Source organism: Halichoeres trimaculatus, unplaced genomic scaffold, assembly GCF_033239565.1.
Source record: "Halichoeres trimaculatus isolate MK-OKI-2021-1 unplaced genomic scaffold, fHalTri1.1 fHalTri1_scaffold_2, whole genome shotgun sequence".
Lineage (NCBI taxonomy): Eukaryota > Metazoa > Chordata > Actinopteri > Labriformes > Labridae > Halichoeres > Halichoeres trimaculatus.
Genome location: NW_027437180.1, coordinates 15,356,923 through 15,373,852, shown reverse-complemented (window position 1 = coordinate 15,373,852; position 16,930 = coordinate 15,356,923). Strand labels below are relative to the sequence as shown.

The window sequence follows — 16,930 nt, the reverse complement described above, 5'->3', positions numbered from 1 at the left end:
TTTCCAGAAGACAGTCTTTTTCCTTGGGCAACTTGTCCAGTATGGGGATTGATCCCATGACCTTGGCGTTATTAGCCCCATGCTCTGACCATGTGAGCTAATCAGACACACAGCTCCTGCATAAAACTTAAGGGGCCACAAGGTTTCTTATGGTCATACATAGAAAGGGTGAGCTGGGCTGGTTTTGCCTTTTGACCACCATTTATTAAACACAAAGGGCACACAAACCCTCAATTCTTGGATCCAAAGTTAGACACCTTGTCCACCAGGCCACTTGGTCATGGAAATATGCTGCCCATTCAAAAGAAACTTGTACTACCTCCAAAACAGAATTATGAAGGGCTGTGAAAGTAACACAGAGAGAGTTTTGAGGACAAAAACTCATTGCTCTTTGAAGGCTTCATGGGCTCACCTGTGTGCATGGATGTTTCTAGAATAAAGTCTTTTTCCTTAGGCAACTTGTCCAGTATGGGGATTGAACCCATGACCTTGGCGTTATCAGCACCACGCTCTGACCATGTGAGCTAATCAGACACAGAGCTCCTGCATAAAACTTAAGGGGCCACAAGGTTTCTTATGGTCATATAAAGGGTGAGCTGGGCTGGTTTTGCCTTTTGACCACCATTTATAAAACACAAAGGGCACACAAACCCTCAATTTTTGGATCCAAAGTTAGACACCTTGTCCACCAGGCCACTTGGTCATGGAAATATGCTGCCCATTCAAAAGAAACTTGTACTACCTCCAAAACAGAATTATGAAGGGATGTGAAAGTAACACACATAGAGTTTTGAGGACAAAAACTCATTGCTCTTTGAAGGCTTCTTGGGCTCACCTGTGTGCATGGATGTTTCTAGAATTAAGTCTTTTTATTTGAGCAACTTGTCCAGTATGGGGATTGATCCCATGACCTTGGCGTTATTTGCCCCACGCTCTGACCATGTGAGCTAATTAGACACAGAGCTCCTGCCTACAACTTAAGGGGCCACAAGGTTTCTTATGGTCATATAAAGGGTGAGCTGGGCTGGTTTTGCCTTTTGACCACCATTTATTAAACACAAAGGGCACACAAACCCTCAATTTTTGGATCCAAAGTTAGACACCTTGTCCACCAGGCCACTTGGTCATGGAAATATGCTGCCCATTCAAAAGAAACTTGTACTACCTCCAAAACAGAATTATGAAGGGATGTGAAAGTAACACACAGAGAGTTTTGAGGACAAAAACTCATTGCTCTTTGAAGGCTACATGGGCTCATCTGTGTGCATGGATGTTTCCAGAAGACAGTCTTTTTCCTTGGGCATCTTGTCCAGTATGGGGATTGAACCCATGACCTTGGCATTATTAGCACCCCGCTCTGACCATGTGAGCTAATCAGACACACAGCTCCTGCATAAAACTTAAGGGGCCACAAGGTTTCTTATGGTCATACATAGAAAGGGTGAGCTGGGCTGGTTTTGCCCTCTTGACCACCATTAATTAACCACAAAGGGCACACAAACCCTCAATATTTGGATCCAAAATTAGACACCTTGTCCACCAGGCCACTTGGTCATGGAAATCTGCTTCCCTTTCAAAAGAAACTTGTACTATCTCCAAAAGAAAATCATGAAAGGATGTAAAAAAAGCACACAGAGGGTTTTGAGGACAAGAACTCATTGCTCTTTGAAGGCTTCGTGGGCTCACCTGTGTGCATGGATGTTTCTTGAATTAAGTCTTTTTCCTTGGGCAACTTGTCCAGTATGGTATTGATCCCATGACTTTGGCGTTATTAGCACCCCGCTCTGACCATGTGACCTAATCAGACACACAGCTCCTGCCTACAACTTCAGGGGCTACAAGGTTTCTTATGGTCATATAAAAGGTGAGCTGGGCTGGTTTTGCCTTTTGACCACCATTTATTAACCACAAAGGGACGAAAAAACCCTCAATTTTTAGATCCAAAGTGAGACACCTTGTCAATAACGCGACGTGGTCATGGAAATATGCTGCCCATTCAAAAGAAACTTGTACTACCTCCAAAACAGAATTATGAAGACATGTAAAAGAAGCACACAGAGGGTTTTGTGGACAAAAACCAATAGCTCTTTGAAAGCTACATGGGCTCACCTGTGTGCATGGATGTTTCCAGAAGACAGTCTTTTTCCTTGGGCAACTTGTCCAGTATGGGGATTGATCCCATGACCTTGGCGTTATTAGCCCCACGCTCTGACCATGTGAGCTAATCAGACACACAGCTCCTGCCTACAATTTAAGGGGCCAAAAGGTTTCTTATGGTCATATAAAGGGTCATATAAAGGGTCAACTGGGCTGGTTTTGCCTTTTGACCACCATTTATCAAAGACAAAGGGACAAAAAGGTGTCTAACTTTGGATCAAAAAATTGAGGGTTTGTGTGCCGTTTTTGGTTAATTAATGGTGGTCAAGAGGGCAAAACCAGCCCAGCTCACCCTTTCTATGTATGACCATAAGAAACCTTGTGGCCCCTAAAGTTGTAGGCAGGAGCTGTGTGTCTGATTTTTTTGATCCAAAGTGAGACACCTTGTCCATTACGCCACGTGGTCATGGTAATATGCTGCCCATTCAAAAGAAACTTGTACTACCTCCAAAACAGAATTATGAAGGGATGTGAAAGTAACACACAGAGAGTTTTGAGGACAAAAAATCATTGCTCTTTGAAGGCTTCATGGGCTCACCTGTGTGCATGAATGTTTCTTGAATAAAGTCTTTTTCCTTGGGCAACTTGTCCAGTATGGGGATTGAACCCATGACCTTGGCGTTATTAGCACCACGCTCTGACCGTGTGAGCTAATCAGACACACAGCTCCTGCATAAAACTTAAGGGGCCACAAGGTTTCTTATGTTCAAACATAGGGTCAGCTCGTCTGGTTTGCCTTTTGACCACCATTTATTAAACACAAAGGGCACACAAACCCTCAATTTTTTGATCATAAGTTAGACACCTTGTCCACCAGGCCACTTGGTCATGGAAATATGCTGCCCATTCAAAAGAAACTTGTACTACCTCCAAAACAGAATAATGAAGGGAAAGTAACACACAGAGAGTTTTGAGGACAAAAACTCATTGCTCTTTGAAGGCTTCGTGGGCTCACCTGTGTGCATGGATGTTTCCAGAAGACAGTCTTTTACCTTAGGCAACTTGTCCAGTATGGGGATTGAACCCATGACCTTGGCGTTATTAGCACCACGCTCTGACCGTGTGAGCTAATCAGACACACAGCTCCTGCCTACAACTTAAGGGGCCAAAAGGTTTCTAATGGTCATATAAAGGGTCATATAAAGGGTCAACTGGGCTGGTTTTGCCTTTTGACCACCATTTATCAAAGACAAAGGGACAAAAAAAACCCTCAATTTTTGGATCCAAAGTTAGACACCTTGTCCATTACGCCACGTGGTCATGGAAACAGCTGCCCATTCAAAAGAAACTTGTACTACCTCCAAAACAGAATTATGAAGGGATGTGAAAGTAAAACACAGAGAGTTTTTAGGATAAAAACTCATGCTCTTTGAAGGCTTTGTGGGCTCACCTGTGTGCATGGATGTTTCCAGAAGACAGTCTTTTTCCCTGGACAACTTGTCCAGTATGGGGACTGATCCCATGACCTTGGCGTTATTTGCACCACGCTCCGAACATGTGAGCTAATTAGACACACAGCTCCTGCCTGCAACAAAAGGGGCCAAAAGGTTTCTTATGGTCATATAAAGGGTCATATAAAGGGTGAGCTGGGCTGGTTTTGCCTTTTGACCACCATTTATTAACCACAAAGGGACGAAAAAACCCTCAATTTTTAGATCCAAAGTGAGACATCTTGTCCATTACGCGACGTGGTCATGGTAATATGCTGCCCATTCAAAAGAAACTTGTACTACCTCCAAAACAGAATTATGAAGAGATGTAAAAGAAGCACACAGAAGGTTTTGAGGACAAAAAATCATTGCTCTTTGAAGGCTTTGTGGGCTCACCTGTGTGCATGGATGTTTCCAGAAGACAGTCTTTTTCCTTGGGCAACTTGTCCAGTATGGGGATTGAACCCATGACCTTGGCGTTATTGGCACCACGCTCTGACCATGTGAGCTAATCAGACACACAGCTCCTGCCCACAACTAAAGGGGCCACAAGGTTTCTTATGGTCATACATAGAAAGGGTCAGCTGGGCTGGTTTTGCCCTCTTGACCACCATTAATTAACCACAAAGGGCACACAAACCCTCAATTTTTGGATCCAAAGTTAGACACCTTGTCCACCAGGCCACTTGGTCATGGAAATATGCTGCCCATTCAAAAGAAACTTGTACTATCTCCAAAAGAGATTTATGAAGGGAAAGTAACACACAGAGAGTTTTGAGGACAAAAAATCATTGCTCTTTGAAGGCTTCATGGGCTCACCTGTGTGCATGAATGTTTCTTGAATAAAGTCTTTTTCCTTGGGCAACTTGTCCAGTATGGGGATTGAACCCATGACCTTGGCGTTATTAGCACCACGCTCTGACCGTGTGAGCTAATCAGACACACAGCTCCTGCATAAAACTTAAGGGGCCACAAGGTTTCTTATGTTCAAACATAGGGTCAGCTCGTCTGGTTTGCCTTTTGACCACCATTTATTAAACACAAAGGGCACACAAACCCTCAATTTTTTGATCATAAGTTAGACACCTTGTCCACCAGGCCACTTGGTCATGGAAATATGCTGCCCATTCAAAAGAAACTTGTACTACCTCCAAAACAGAAAAATGAAGGGAAAGTAACACACAGAGAGTTTTGAGGACAAAAACTCATTGCTCTTTGAAGGCTTCGTGGGCTCACCTGTGTGCATGGATGTTTCCAGAAGACAGTCTTTTACCTTAGGCAACTTGTCCAGTATGGGGATTGAACCCATGACCTTGGCGTTATTAGCACCACGCTCTGACCGTGTGAGCTAATCAGACACACAGCTCCTGCCTACAACTTAAGGGGCCAAAAGGTTTCTAATGGTCATATAAAGGGTCATATAAAGGGTCAACTGGGCTGGTTTTGCCTTTTGACCACCATTTATCAAAGACAAAGGGACAAAAAAAACCCTCAATTTTTGGATCCAAAGTTAGACACCTTGTCCATTACGCCACGTGGTCATGGAAACAGCTGCCCATTCAAAAGAAACTTGTACTACCTCCAAAACAGAATTATGAAGGGATGTGAAAGTAAAACACAGAGAGTTTTTAGGATAAAAACTCATGCTCTTTGAAGGCTTTGTGGGCTCACCTGTGTGCATGGATGTTTCCAGAAGACAGTCTTTTTCCCTGGACAACTTGTCCAGTATGGGGACTGATCCCATGACCTTGGCGTTATTTGCACCACGCTCCGAACATGTGAGCTAATTAGACACACAGCTCCTGCCTGCAACAAAAGGGGCCAAAAGGTTTCTTATGGTCATATAAAGGGTCATATAAAGGGTGAGCTGGGCTGGTTTTGCCTTTTGACCACCATTTATTAACCACAAAGGGACGAAAAAACCCTCAATTTTTAGATCCAAAGTGAGACATCTTGTCCATTACGCGACGTGGTCATGGTAATATGCTGCCCATTCAAAAGAAACTTGTACTACCTCCAAAACAGAATTATGAAGAGATGTAAAAGAAGCACACAGAAGGTTTTGAGGACAAAAAATCATTGCTCTTTGAAGGCTTTGTGGGCTCACCTGTGTGCATGGATGTTTCCAGAAGACAGTCTTTTTCCTTGGGCAACTTGTCCAGTATGGGGATTGAACCCATGACCTTGGCGTTATTGGCACCACGCTCTGACCATGTGAGCTAATCAGACACACAGCTCCTGCCCACAACTAAAGGGGCCACAAGGTTTCTTATGGTCATACATAGAAAGGGTCAGCTGGGCTGGTTTTGCCCTCTTGACCACCATTAATTAACCACAAAGGGCACACAAACCCTCAATTTTTGGATCCAAAGTTAGACACCTTGTCCACCAGGCCACTTGGTCATGGAAATATGCTGCCCATTCAAAAGAAACTTGTACTATCTCCAAAAGAGATTTATGAAGGGAAAGTAACACACAGAGAGTTTTGAGGACAAAAAATCATTGCTCTTTGAAGGCTTCATGGGCTCACCTGTGTGCATGAATGTTTCTTGAATAAAGTCTTTTTCCTTGGGCAACTTGTCCAGTATGGGGATTGAACCCATGACCTTGGCGTTATTAGCACCACGCTCTGACCGTGTGAGCTAATCAGACACACAGCTCCTGCATAAAACTTAAGGGGCCACAAGGTTTCTTATGTTCAAACATAGGGTCAGCTCGTCTGGTTTGCCTTTTGACCACCATTTATTAAACACAAAGGGCACACAAACCCTCAATTTTTGGATCCAAAGTTAGACACCTTGTCCACCAGGCCACTCGGTCATGGAAATATGCTGCCCATTCAAAAGAAACTTGTACTACCTCCAAAACAGAATTATGAAGGGATGTGAAAGTAACACACAGAGAGTTTTGAGGACAAAAACTCATTGCTCTTTGAAGGCTTCGTGGGCTCACCTGTGTGCATGGATGTTTCCAGAAGAAAGTGTTTTTCCTTGGGCATCTTGTCCAGTATGGGGATTGATCCCATGACCTTGGCGTTATTAGCACCCCGCTCTGACCATGTGAGCTTATTAGACACACAGCTCCTGCATAAAACTTAAGTGGCCACAAGGTTTCTTATGGTCATATAAAGGGTGAGCTGGGCTGGTTTTGCCTTTTGACCACCATTTATTAAACACAAAGGGACGAAAAAACCCTCAATTTTTAGATCCAAAGTGAGACACCTTGTCCATTACGCCACGTGGTCATGGTAATATGCTGCCCATTCAAAAGAAACTTGTACTACCTCCAAAACAGAATTATGAAGGGATGTGAAAGTAACACACAGAGAGTTTTGAGGACAAAAACTCAATGCTCTTTGAAGGCTTCATGGGCTCACCTGTGTGCATGGATGTTTCCAGAAGACAGTCTTTTTCCTTGGGCAACTTGTCCAGTATGGGGATTGATCCCATGACCTGGCGTTATTAGCACCACGCTCTGACCATGTGAGCTAATCAGACACACAGCTCCTGCCTACAACTTAAGGGGCCACAAGGTTTCTTATGGTCATACATAGAAAGGGTCAGCTGGGCTGGTTTTGCCTTTTGACCACCATTTATTAAACACAAAGGGACAAAAAAAACCCTCAATTTTTGGATCCAAAGTTAGACACCTTGTCCACCAGGCCGCTTGGTCATGGAAATATGCTGCCCATTCAAAAGAAACTTGTACTACCTCCAAAACAGAATTATGAAGGGCTGTGAAAGTAACACAGAGAGAGTTTTGAGGACAAAAACTCATTGCTCTTTGAAGGCTTCATGGGCTCACCTGTGTGCATGGATGTTTCTTGAATAAAGTCTTTTTCCTTGGGCAACTTGTCCAGTATGGGGACTGATCCCATGACCTTGGCGTTATTAGCACCACGCTCTGACCATGTGAGCTAATCAGACACACAGCTCCTGCCTACAACTTAAGGGGCCACAAGGTTTCTTATGGTCATACATAGAAAGGGTCAGCTGGGCTGGTTTTGCCTTTTGACCACCATTTATTAAACACAAAGGGCACACAAACCCACAATTTTTGGATCCAAAGTTAGACACCTTGTCCACCAGGCCACTTGGTCATGGAAATATGCTGCCCATTCAAAAGAAACTTGTACTACCTCCAAAACAGAATTATGAAGGGATGTGAAAGTAACACAGAGAGGGTTTTGAGGAGAAAAACTCATAGCTCTTTGAAGGCTTCATGGGCTCACCTGTGGGCATAGATGTTTCCAGAAGACAGTGTTTTTCCTTGGGCTTCTTGTCCAGTATGGGGATTGAACCCATGACCTTGGTATTATTAGCACCACGCTCTGAACATGTGAGCTAATCAGACACACAGCTCCTGCATAAAACTTAAGGGGCCACAAGGTTTCTTATGGTCATATAAAGGGTGAGCTGGGCTGGTTTTGCCCTCTTGACCACCATTAATTAACCACAAAGGGCACACAAACCCCAATTTTTGGATCCAAAGTTAGACACCATGTCCACCAGGCCACTCGGTCATGGAAATATGCTGCCCATTCAAAAGAAACTTGTACTACCTCCAAAACAGAATTATGAAGAGATGTAAAAGAAGCACACAGAAGGTTTTGAGGACAAAAATTCATTGCTCTTTGAAGGCTTCATGGGGTCATCTGTGTGCATGTATGTTTCCAGAAGACAGTCTTTTTCCTTGGGCAACTTGTCCAGTATGGGGATTGATCCCATGTCCTTGGCGTGATTAGCACCACGCTCTGACCAAGTGAGCTAATCAGACACACAGCTCCTGCCTACAACTTAAGGGGCCAAAAGGTTTCTAATGTTCATATAAAGGGTCATATAAAGGGTGAGCTGGGCTGGTTTTGCCTTTTGACCACCATTTATTAAACACAAAGGGACAAAAAAAACCCTCAATTTTTGGATCCAAAGTTAGACACCTTGTCCATTACGCCACGTGGTCATGGAAACAGCTGCCCATTCAAAAGAAACTTGTACTACCTCCAAAACAGAATTATGAAGAGATGTAAAAGAAGCACACAGAAGGTTTTGAGGACAAAAAATCATTGCTCTTTGAAGGCTTTGTGGGCTCACCTGTGTGCATGGATGTTTCCAGAAGACAGTGTTTTTCCTTGGGCTTCTTGTCCAGTATGGGGATTGAACCCATGACCTTGGCGTTATTGGCACCACGCTCTGACCATGTGAGCTAATCAGACACACAGCTCCTGCTCACAACTAAAGGGGCCACAAGGTTTCTTATGGTCATACATAGAAAGGGTCAGCTGGGCTGGTTTTGCCCTCTTGACCACCATTAATTAACCACAAAGGGCACACAAACCCTCAATTTTTGGATCCAAAGTTAGACACCTTGTCCACCAGGCCACTTGGTCATGGAAATATGCTGCCCATTCAAAAGAAACTTGTACTACCTCCAAAACAGATTTATGAAGGGAAAGTAACACACAGAGAGTTTTGAGGACAGAACTCACTGCTCTTTGAAAGGCTTCTTGGGCTCATCTGTGTGCATGGATGTTTCCAGAAGACAGTCTTTTTCCTTGGGCAACTTGTCCAGTATGGGGATTGATCCCATGACCTTGGCGTTATTAGCACCACGCTCTGAACATGTGAGCTAATTAGACACAGAGCTCCTGCCTACAACTAAAGGGGCTACAAGGTTTCTTATGGTCATACATAGAAAGGGTCAGCTGGGCTGGTTTTGCCTTTTGACCACCATTTATTAAACACAAAGGGCACACAAACCCTCAATTCTTGGATCCAAAGTTAGACACCTTGTCCACCAGGCCACTCGGTCATGGAAATATGCTGCCCATTCAAAAGAAACTTGTACTACCTCCAAAACAGAATTATGAAGGGATGTGAAAGTAACACACAGAGAGTTTTGAGGACAAAAACTCATTGCTCTTTGAAGGCTTCATGGGCTCACCTGTGTGCATGGATGTTTCCAGAAGACAGTCTTTTTCCTTGGGCATCTTGTCCAGTATGGGGATTGATCCCATGACCTTGGCGTTATTAGCCCCACGCTCTGACCATGTGAGCTAATCAGACACACAGCTCCTGCATAAAACTTAAGGGGCCACAAGGTTTCTTATGGTCATACATAGAAAGGGTCAGCTGGGCTGGTTTTGCCTTTTGACCACCATTTATTAAACACAAAGGGCACACAAACCCTCAATTTTTGGATCCAAAGTTAGACACCTTGTCCACCAGGCCACTTAGTCATGGAAATATGCTGCCCATTCAAAAGAAACTTGTACTACCTCCAAAACAGAATTATGAAGGGATGTGAAGGTAACATACAGAGAGTTTTGAGGACAAAAACTCATTGCTCTTTGAAGGCTTCGTGGGCTCACCTGTGTGCATTGTTGTTTCCAGAAGAAAGTGTTTTTCCTTGGGCATCTTGTCCAGTATGGGGATTGATCCCATGACCTTGGCGTTATAAGCACCCCGCTCTGACCATGTGAGCTTATTAGACACACAGCTCCTGCATAAAACTTAAGGGGCCACAAGGTTTCTTATGGTCATATAAAGGGTGAGCTGGGCTGGTTTTGCCTTTTGACCACCATTTATTAAACACAAAGGGACGAAAAAACCCTCAATTTTTAGATCCAAAGTGAGACACCTTGTCCATTACGCCACGTGGTCATGGTAATATGCTGCCCATTCAAAAGAAACTTGTACTACCTCCAAAACAGAATTATGAAGGGATGTGAAAGTAACACACAGAGAGTTTTGAGGACAAAAACTCAATGCTCTTTGAAGGCTTCATGGGCTCACCTGTGTGCATGGATGTTTCCAGAAGACAGTCTTTTTCCTTGGGCAACTTGTCCAGTATGGGGATTGATCCCATGACCTGGCGTTATTAGCACCACGCTCTGACCATGTGAGCTAATCAGACACACAGCTCCTGCCTACAACTTAAGGGGCCACAAGGTTTCTTATGGTCATACATAGAAAGGGTCAGCTGGGCTGGTTTTGCCTTTTGACCACCATTTATTAAACACAAAGGGACAAAAAAACCCCTCAATTTTTGGATCCAAAGTTAGACACCTTGTCCACCAGGCCGCTTGGTCATGGAAATATGCTGCCCATTCAAAAGAAACTTGTACTACCTCCAAAACAGAATTATGAAGGGATGTGAAAGTAACACACAGAGGGTTTTGAGGACAAAAACTCATTGCTCTTTGAAGGCTTCATGGGCTCAACTGTGTGCATGGATGTTTCTTGAATAAAGTCTTTTTCCTTGGGCAACTTGTCCAGTATGGGGATTGATCCCATGACCTTGGCGTTATTAGCACCACGCTCTGACCATGTGAGCTAATCAGACACACAGCTCCTGCCTACAACTTAAGGGGCCACAAGGTTTCTTATGGTCATACATAGAAAGGGTCAGCTGGGCTGGTTTTGCCTTTTGACCACCATTTATTAAACACAAAGGGCACACAAACCCACAATTTTTGGATCCAAAGTTAGACACCTTGTCCACCAGGCCACTTGGTCATGGAAATATGCTGCCCATTCAAAAGAAACTTGTACTACCTCCAAAACAGAATTATGAAGGGATGTGAAAGTAACACAGAGAGGGTTTTGAGGAGAAAAACTCATAGCTCTTTGAAGGCTTCATGGCTCACCTGTGGGCATAGATGTTTCCAGAAGACAGTGTTTTTCCTTGGGCTTCTTGTCCAGTATGGGGATTGAACCCATGACCTTGGTATTATTAGCACCACGCTCTGAACATGTGAGCTAATCAGACACACAGCTCCTGCATAAAACTTAAGGGGCCACAAGGTTTCTTATGGTCATATAAAGGGTGAGCTGGGCTGGTTTTGCCCTCTTGACCACCATTAATTAACCACAAAGGGCACACAAACCCCAATTTTTGGATCCAAAGTTAGACACCATGTCCACCAGGCCACTCGGTCATGGAAATATGCTGCCCATTCAAAAGAAACTTGTACTACCTCCAAAACAAATTATGAAGGGATGTGAAAGTAACACACAGAGAGTTTTGAGGACAAAAACTCAATGCTCTATGAAGGCTTCATGGCCTCACCTGTGTGCATGTATGTTTACAGAAGACAGTCTTTTTCCTTGGGCAACTTGTCCAGTATGGGGATTGATCCCATGTCCTTGGCGTTATTAGCACCACGCTCTGACCATGTGAGCTAATCAGACACACAGCTCCTGCCTACAACTTAAGGGGCCAAAAGGTTTCTAATGTTCATATAAAGGGTCATATAAAGGGTGAGCTGGGCTGGTTTTGCCTTTTGACCACCATTTATTAAACACAAAGGGACAAAAAAAACCCTCAATTTTTTGATCCAAAGTTAGACACCTTGTCCACCAGGCCACTTGGTCATGGAAATATGCTGCCCATTCAAAAGAAACTTGTACTACCTCCAAAACAGAATTATGAAGGGATGTGAAAGTAAAACACAGAGAGTTTTTAGGACAAAAACTCATGCTCTTTGAAGGCTTTGTGGGCTCACCTGTGTGCATGGATGTTTCCAGAAGACAGTCTTTTTCCCTGGACAACTTGTCCAGTATGGGGACTGATCCCATGACCTTGGCGTTATTTGCACCACGCTCCGACCATGTGAGCTAATTAGACACACAGCTCCTGCCTGCAACAAAAGGGGCCAAAAGGTTTCTTATGGTTATATAAAGGGTCATATAAAGGGTGAGCTGGGCTGGTTTTGCCTTTTGACCACCATTTATTAAACACAAAGGGACGAAAAAACCCTCAATTTTTTGATCCAAAGTTAGACACCTTGTCCACCAGGCCACTTGGTCATGGAAATATGCTGCCCATTCAAAAGAAACTTGTACTACCTCCAAAACAGAATTATGAAGGGATGTGAAAGTAACACACAGAGAGTTTTGAGGACAAAAACTCATTGCTCTTTGAAGGCTTCATGGGCTCACCTGTGTGCATGGATGTTTCCAGAAGACAGTCTTTTTCCTTGGGCATCTTGTCCAGTATGGGGATTGATCCCATGACCTTGGCGTTATTAGCCCCACGCTCTGACCATGTGAGCTAATCAGACACACAGCTCCTGCATAAAACTTAAGGGGCCACAAGGTTTCTTATGGTCATACATAGAAAGGGTCAGCTGGGCTCGTTTTGCCTTTTGACCACCATTTATTAAACACAAAGGGCACACAAACCCTCAATTTTTGGATCCAAAGTTAGACACCTTGTCCACCAGGCCACTTGGTCATGGAAATATGCTGCCCATTCAAAAGAAACTTGTACTACCTCCAAAACAGAATTATGAAGGGATGTGAAGGTAACACACAGAGAGTTTTGAGGACAAAAACTCATTGCTCTTTGAAGGCTTTGTGGGCTCACCTGTGTGCATGGATGTTTCCAGAAGACAGTGTTTTTCCTTGGGCATCTTGTCCAGTATGGGGATTGATCCCATGACCTTGGCGTTATTAGCACCCCGCTCTGACCATGTGAACTTATTAGACACACAGCTCCTGCATAAAACTTAAGGGGCCACAAGGTTTCTTATGGTCATATAAAGGGTGAGCTGGGCTGGTTTTGCCTTTTGACCACCATTTATTAAACACAAAGGGACGAAAAAACCCTCAATTATTTTATCCAAAGTTAGACACCTTGTCCACCAGGCCACTTGGTCATGGAAATATGCTGCCCATTCAAAAGAAACTTGTACTACCTCCAAAACAGAATTATGAAGGGATGTGAAAGTAACACACAGAGAGTTTTGAGGACAAAAACTCATTGCTCTTTGAAGGCTTCATGGGGTCACCTGTGTGCATGGATGTTTCCAGAAGACAGTCTTTTTCCTTGGGCATCTTGTCCAGTATGGGGATTGATCCCATGACCTTGGCGTTATTAGCCCCACGCTCTGACCATGTGAGCTAATCAGACACACAGCTCCTGCATAAAACTTAAGGGGCCACAAGGTTTCTTATGGTCATACATAGAAAGGGTCAGCTGGGCTCGTTTTGCCTTTTGACCACCATTTATTAAACACAAAGGGCACACAAACCCTCAATTTTTGGATCCAAAGTTAGACACCTTGTCCACCAGGCCACTTGGTCATGGAAATATGCTGCCCATTCAAAAGAAACTTGTACTACCTCCAAAACAGAATTATGAAGGGATGTGAAGGTAACACACAGAGAGTTTTGAGGACAAAAACTCATTGCTCTTTGAAGGCTTCATGGGCTCACCTGTGTGCATGGATGTTTCCAGAAGACAGTGTTTTTCCTTGGGCATCTTGTCCAGTATGGGGATTGATCCCATGACCTTGGCGTTATTAGCACCCCGCTCTGACCATGTGAGCTTATTAGACACACAGCTCCTGCATAAAACTTAAGGGGCCACAAGGTTTCTTATGGTCATATAAAGGGTGAGCTGGGCTGGTTTTGCCTTTTGACCACCATTTATTAAACACAAAGGGACGAAAAAACCCTCAATTTTTTGATCCAAAGTTAGACACCTTGTCCACCAGGCCACTCGGTCATGGAAATATGCTGCCCATTCAAAAGAAACTTGTACTACCTCCAAAACAAATTATGAAGGGATGTGAAAGTAACACACAGAGAGTTTTGAGGACAAAAACTCAATGCTCTATGAAGGCTTCATGGCCTCACCTGTGTGCATGTATGTTTACAGAAGACAGTCTTTTTCCTTGGGCAACTTGTCCAGTATGGGGATTGATCCCATGTCCTTGGCGTTATTAGCACCACGCTCTGACCATGTGAGCTAATCAGACACACAGCTCCTGCCTACAACTTAAGGGGCCAAAAGGTTTCTAATGTTCATATAAAGGGTCATATAAAGGGTGAGCTGGGCTGGTTTTGCCTTTTGACCACCATTTATTAAACACAAAGGGACAAAAAAAACCCTCAATTTTTTGATCCAAAGTTAGACACCTTGTCCACCAGGCCACTTGGTCATGGAAATATGCTGCCCATTCAAAAGAAACTTGTACTACCTCCAAAACAGAATTATGAAGGGATGTGAAAGTAAAACACAGAGAGTTTTTAGGACAAAAACTCATGCTCTTTGAAGGCTTTGTGGGCTCACCTGTGTGCATGGATGTTTCCAGAAGACAGTCTTTTTCCTTGGGCATCTTGTCCAGTATGGGGATTGATCCCATGTCCTTGGCGTTATTAGCACCACGCTCTGACCATGTGAGCTAATCAGACACACAGCTCCTGCCTACAACTTAAGGGGCCAAAAGGTTTCTAATGTTCATATAAAGGGTCATATAAAGGGTGAGCTGGGCTGGTTTTGCCTTTTGACCACCATTTATTAAACACAAAGGGACAAAAAAAACCCTCAATTTTTTGATCCAAAGTTAGACACCTTGTCCACCAGGCCACTTGGTCATGGAAATATGCTGCCCATTCAAAAGAAACTTGTACTACCTCCAAAACAGAATTATGAAGGGATGTGAAAGTAAAACACAGAGAGTTTTTAGGACAAAAACTCATGCTCTTTGAAGGCTTTGTGGGCTCACCTGTGTGCATGGATGTTTCCAGAAGACAGTCTTTTTCCCTGGACAACTTGTCCAGTATGGGGACTGATCCCATGACCTTGGCGTTATTTGCACCACGCTCCGACCATGTGAGCTAATTAGACACACAGCTCCTGCCTGCAACAAAAGGGGCCAAAAGGTTTCTTATGGTTATATAAAGGGTCATATAAAGGGTGAGCTGGGCTGGTTTTGCCTTTTGACCACCATTTATTAAACACAAAGGGACGAAAAAACCCTCAATTTTTTGATCCAAAGTTAGACACCTTGTCCACCAGGCCACTTGGTCATGGAAATATGCTGCCCATTCAAAAGAAACTTGTACTACCTCCAAAACAGAATTATGAAGGGATGTGAAAGTAACACACAGAGAGTTTTGAGGACAAAAACTCATTGCTCTTTGAAGGCTTCATGGGCTCACCTGTGTGCATGGATGTTTCCAGAAGACAGTCTTTTTCCTTGGGCATCTTGTCCAGTATGGGGATTGATCCCATGACCTTGGCGTTATTAGCCCCACGCTCTGACCATGTGAGCTAATCAGACACACAGCTCCTGCATAAAACTTAAGGGGCCACAAGGTTTCTTATGGTCATACATAGAAAGGGTCAGCTGGGCTCGTTTTGCCTTTTGACCACCATTTATTAAACACAAAGGGCACACAAACCCTCAATTTTTGGATCCAAAGTTAGACACCTTGTCCACCAGGCCACTTGGTCATGGAAATATGCTGCCCATTCAAAAGAAACTTGTACTACCTCCAAAACAGAATTATGAAGGGATGTGAAGGTAACACACAGAGAGTTTTGAGGACAAAAACTCATTGCTCTTTGAAGGCTTTGTGGGCTCACCTGTGTGCATGGATGTTTCCAGAAGACAGTGTTTTTCCTTGGGCATCTTGTCCAGTATGGGGATTGATCCCATGACCTTGGCGTTATTAGCACCCCGCTCTGACCATGTGAACTTATTAGACACACAGCTCCTGCATAAAACTTAAGGGGCCACAAGGTTTCTTATGGTCATATAAAGGGTGAGCTGGGCTGGTTTTGCCTTTTGACCACCATTTATTAAACACAAAGGGACGAAAAAACCCTCAATTATTTTATCCAAAGTTAGACACCTTGTCCACCAGGCCACTTGGTCATGGAAATATGCTGCCCATTCAAAAGAAACTTGTACTACCTCCAAAACAGAATTATGAAGGGATGTGAAAGTAACACACAGAGAGTTTTGAGGACAAAAACTCATTGCTCTTTGAAGGCTTCATGGGGTCACCTGTGTGCATGGATGTTTCCAGAAGACAGTCTTTTTCCTTGGGCATCTTGTCCAGTATGGGGATTGATCCCATGACCTTGGCGTTATTAGCCCCACGCTCTGACCATGTGAGCTAATCAGACACACAGCTCCTGCATAAAACTTAAGGGGCCACAAGGTTTCTTATGGTCATACATAGAAAGGGTCAGCTGGGCTCGTTTTGCCTTTTGACCACCATTTATTAAACACAAAGGGCACACAAACCCTCAATTTTTGGATCCAAAGTTAGACACCTTGTCCACCAGGCCACTTGGTCATGGAAATATGCTGCCCATTCAAAAGAAACTTGTACTACCTCCAAAACAGAATTATGAAGGGATGTGAAGGTAACACACAGAGAGTTTTGAGGACAAAAACTCATTGCTCTTTGAAGGCTTCATGGGCTCACCTGTGTGCATGGATGTTTCCAGAAGACAGTGTTTTTCCTTGGGCATCTTGTCCAGTATGGGGATTGATCCCATGACCTTGGCGTTATTAGCACCCCGCTCTGACCATGTGAGCTTAT

At 43.8% G+C, this 16,930-nt stretch overlaps 11 non-coding genes across 11 annotated transcripts; all 11 read right to left on the bottom strand.

Moving 5' to 3' along the window:
• Nucleotides 1–460: 460 nt before the first annotated feature.
• On the bottom strand, nt 461–534 carry trnai-gau (transfer RNA isoleucine (anticodon GAU)). Its single transcript has one exon. It is a non-coding gene; the product is annotated as a tRNA-Ile (tRNA).
• Nucleotides 535–2,743: 2,209 nt separating this feature from the next.
• On the bottom strand, nt 2,744–2,817 carry trnai-aau (transfer RNA isoleucine (anticodon AAU)). Its single transcript has one exon. It is a non-coding gene; the product is annotated as a tRNA-Ile (tRNA).
• Nucleotides 2,818–3,160: 343 nt separating this feature from the next.
• trnai-aau (transfer RNA isoleucine (anticodon AAU)) lies at nt 3,161–3,234 on the bottom strand. The gene has a single exon. It is a non-coding gene; the product is annotated as a tRNA-Ile (tRNA).
• Nucleotides 3,235–4,031: 797 nt separating this feature from the next.
• Nucleotides 4,032–4,105, bottom strand: trnai-aau (transfer RNA isoleucine (anticodon AAU)). Its single transcript has one exon. It is a non-coding gene; the product is annotated as a tRNA-Ile (tRNA).
• A 349-nt stretch (nt 4,106–4,454) lies between these two features.
• On the bottom strand, nt 4,455–4,528 carry trnai-aau (transfer RNA isoleucine (anticodon AAU)). Its single transcript has one exon. It is a non-coding gene; the product is annotated as a tRNA-Ile (tRNA).
• Nucleotides 4,529–4,871: 343 nt separating this feature from the next.
• Nucleotides 4,872–4,945, bottom strand: trnai-aau (transfer RNA isoleucine (anticodon AAU)). Its single transcript has one exon. It is a non-coding gene; the product is annotated as a tRNA-Ile (tRNA).
• Nucleotides 4,946–5,742: 797 nt separating this feature from the next.
• trnai-aau (transfer RNA isoleucine (anticodon AAU)) lies at nt 5,743–5,816 on the bottom strand. Its single transcript has one exon. It is a non-coding gene; the product is annotated as a tRNA-Ile (tRNA).
• A 349-nt stretch (nt 5,817–6,165) lies between these two features.
• trnai-aau (transfer RNA isoleucine (anticodon AAU)) lies at nt 6,166–6,239 on the bottom strand. Its single transcript has one exon. It is a non-coding gene; the product is annotated as a tRNA-Ile (tRNA).
• Nucleotides 6,240–8,725: 2,486 nt separating this feature from the next.
• trnai-aau (transfer RNA isoleucine (anticodon AAU)) lies at nt 8,726–8,799 on the bottom strand. Its single transcript has one exon. It is a non-coding gene; the product is annotated as a tRNA-Ile (tRNA).
• A 2,055-nt stretch (nt 8,800–10,854) lies between these two features.
• Nucleotides 10,855–10,928, bottom strand: trnai-aau (transfer RNA isoleucine (anticodon AAU)). The gene has a single exon. It is a non-coding gene; the product is annotated as a tRNA-Ile (tRNA).
• Nucleotides 10,929–11,702: 774 nt separating this feature from the next.
• On the bottom strand, nt 11,703–11,776 carry trnai-aau (transfer RNA isoleucine (anticodon AAU)). The gene has a single exon. It is a non-coding gene; the product is annotated as a tRNA-Ile (tRNA).
• Nucleotides 11,777–16,930: the final 5,154 nt, after the last annotated feature.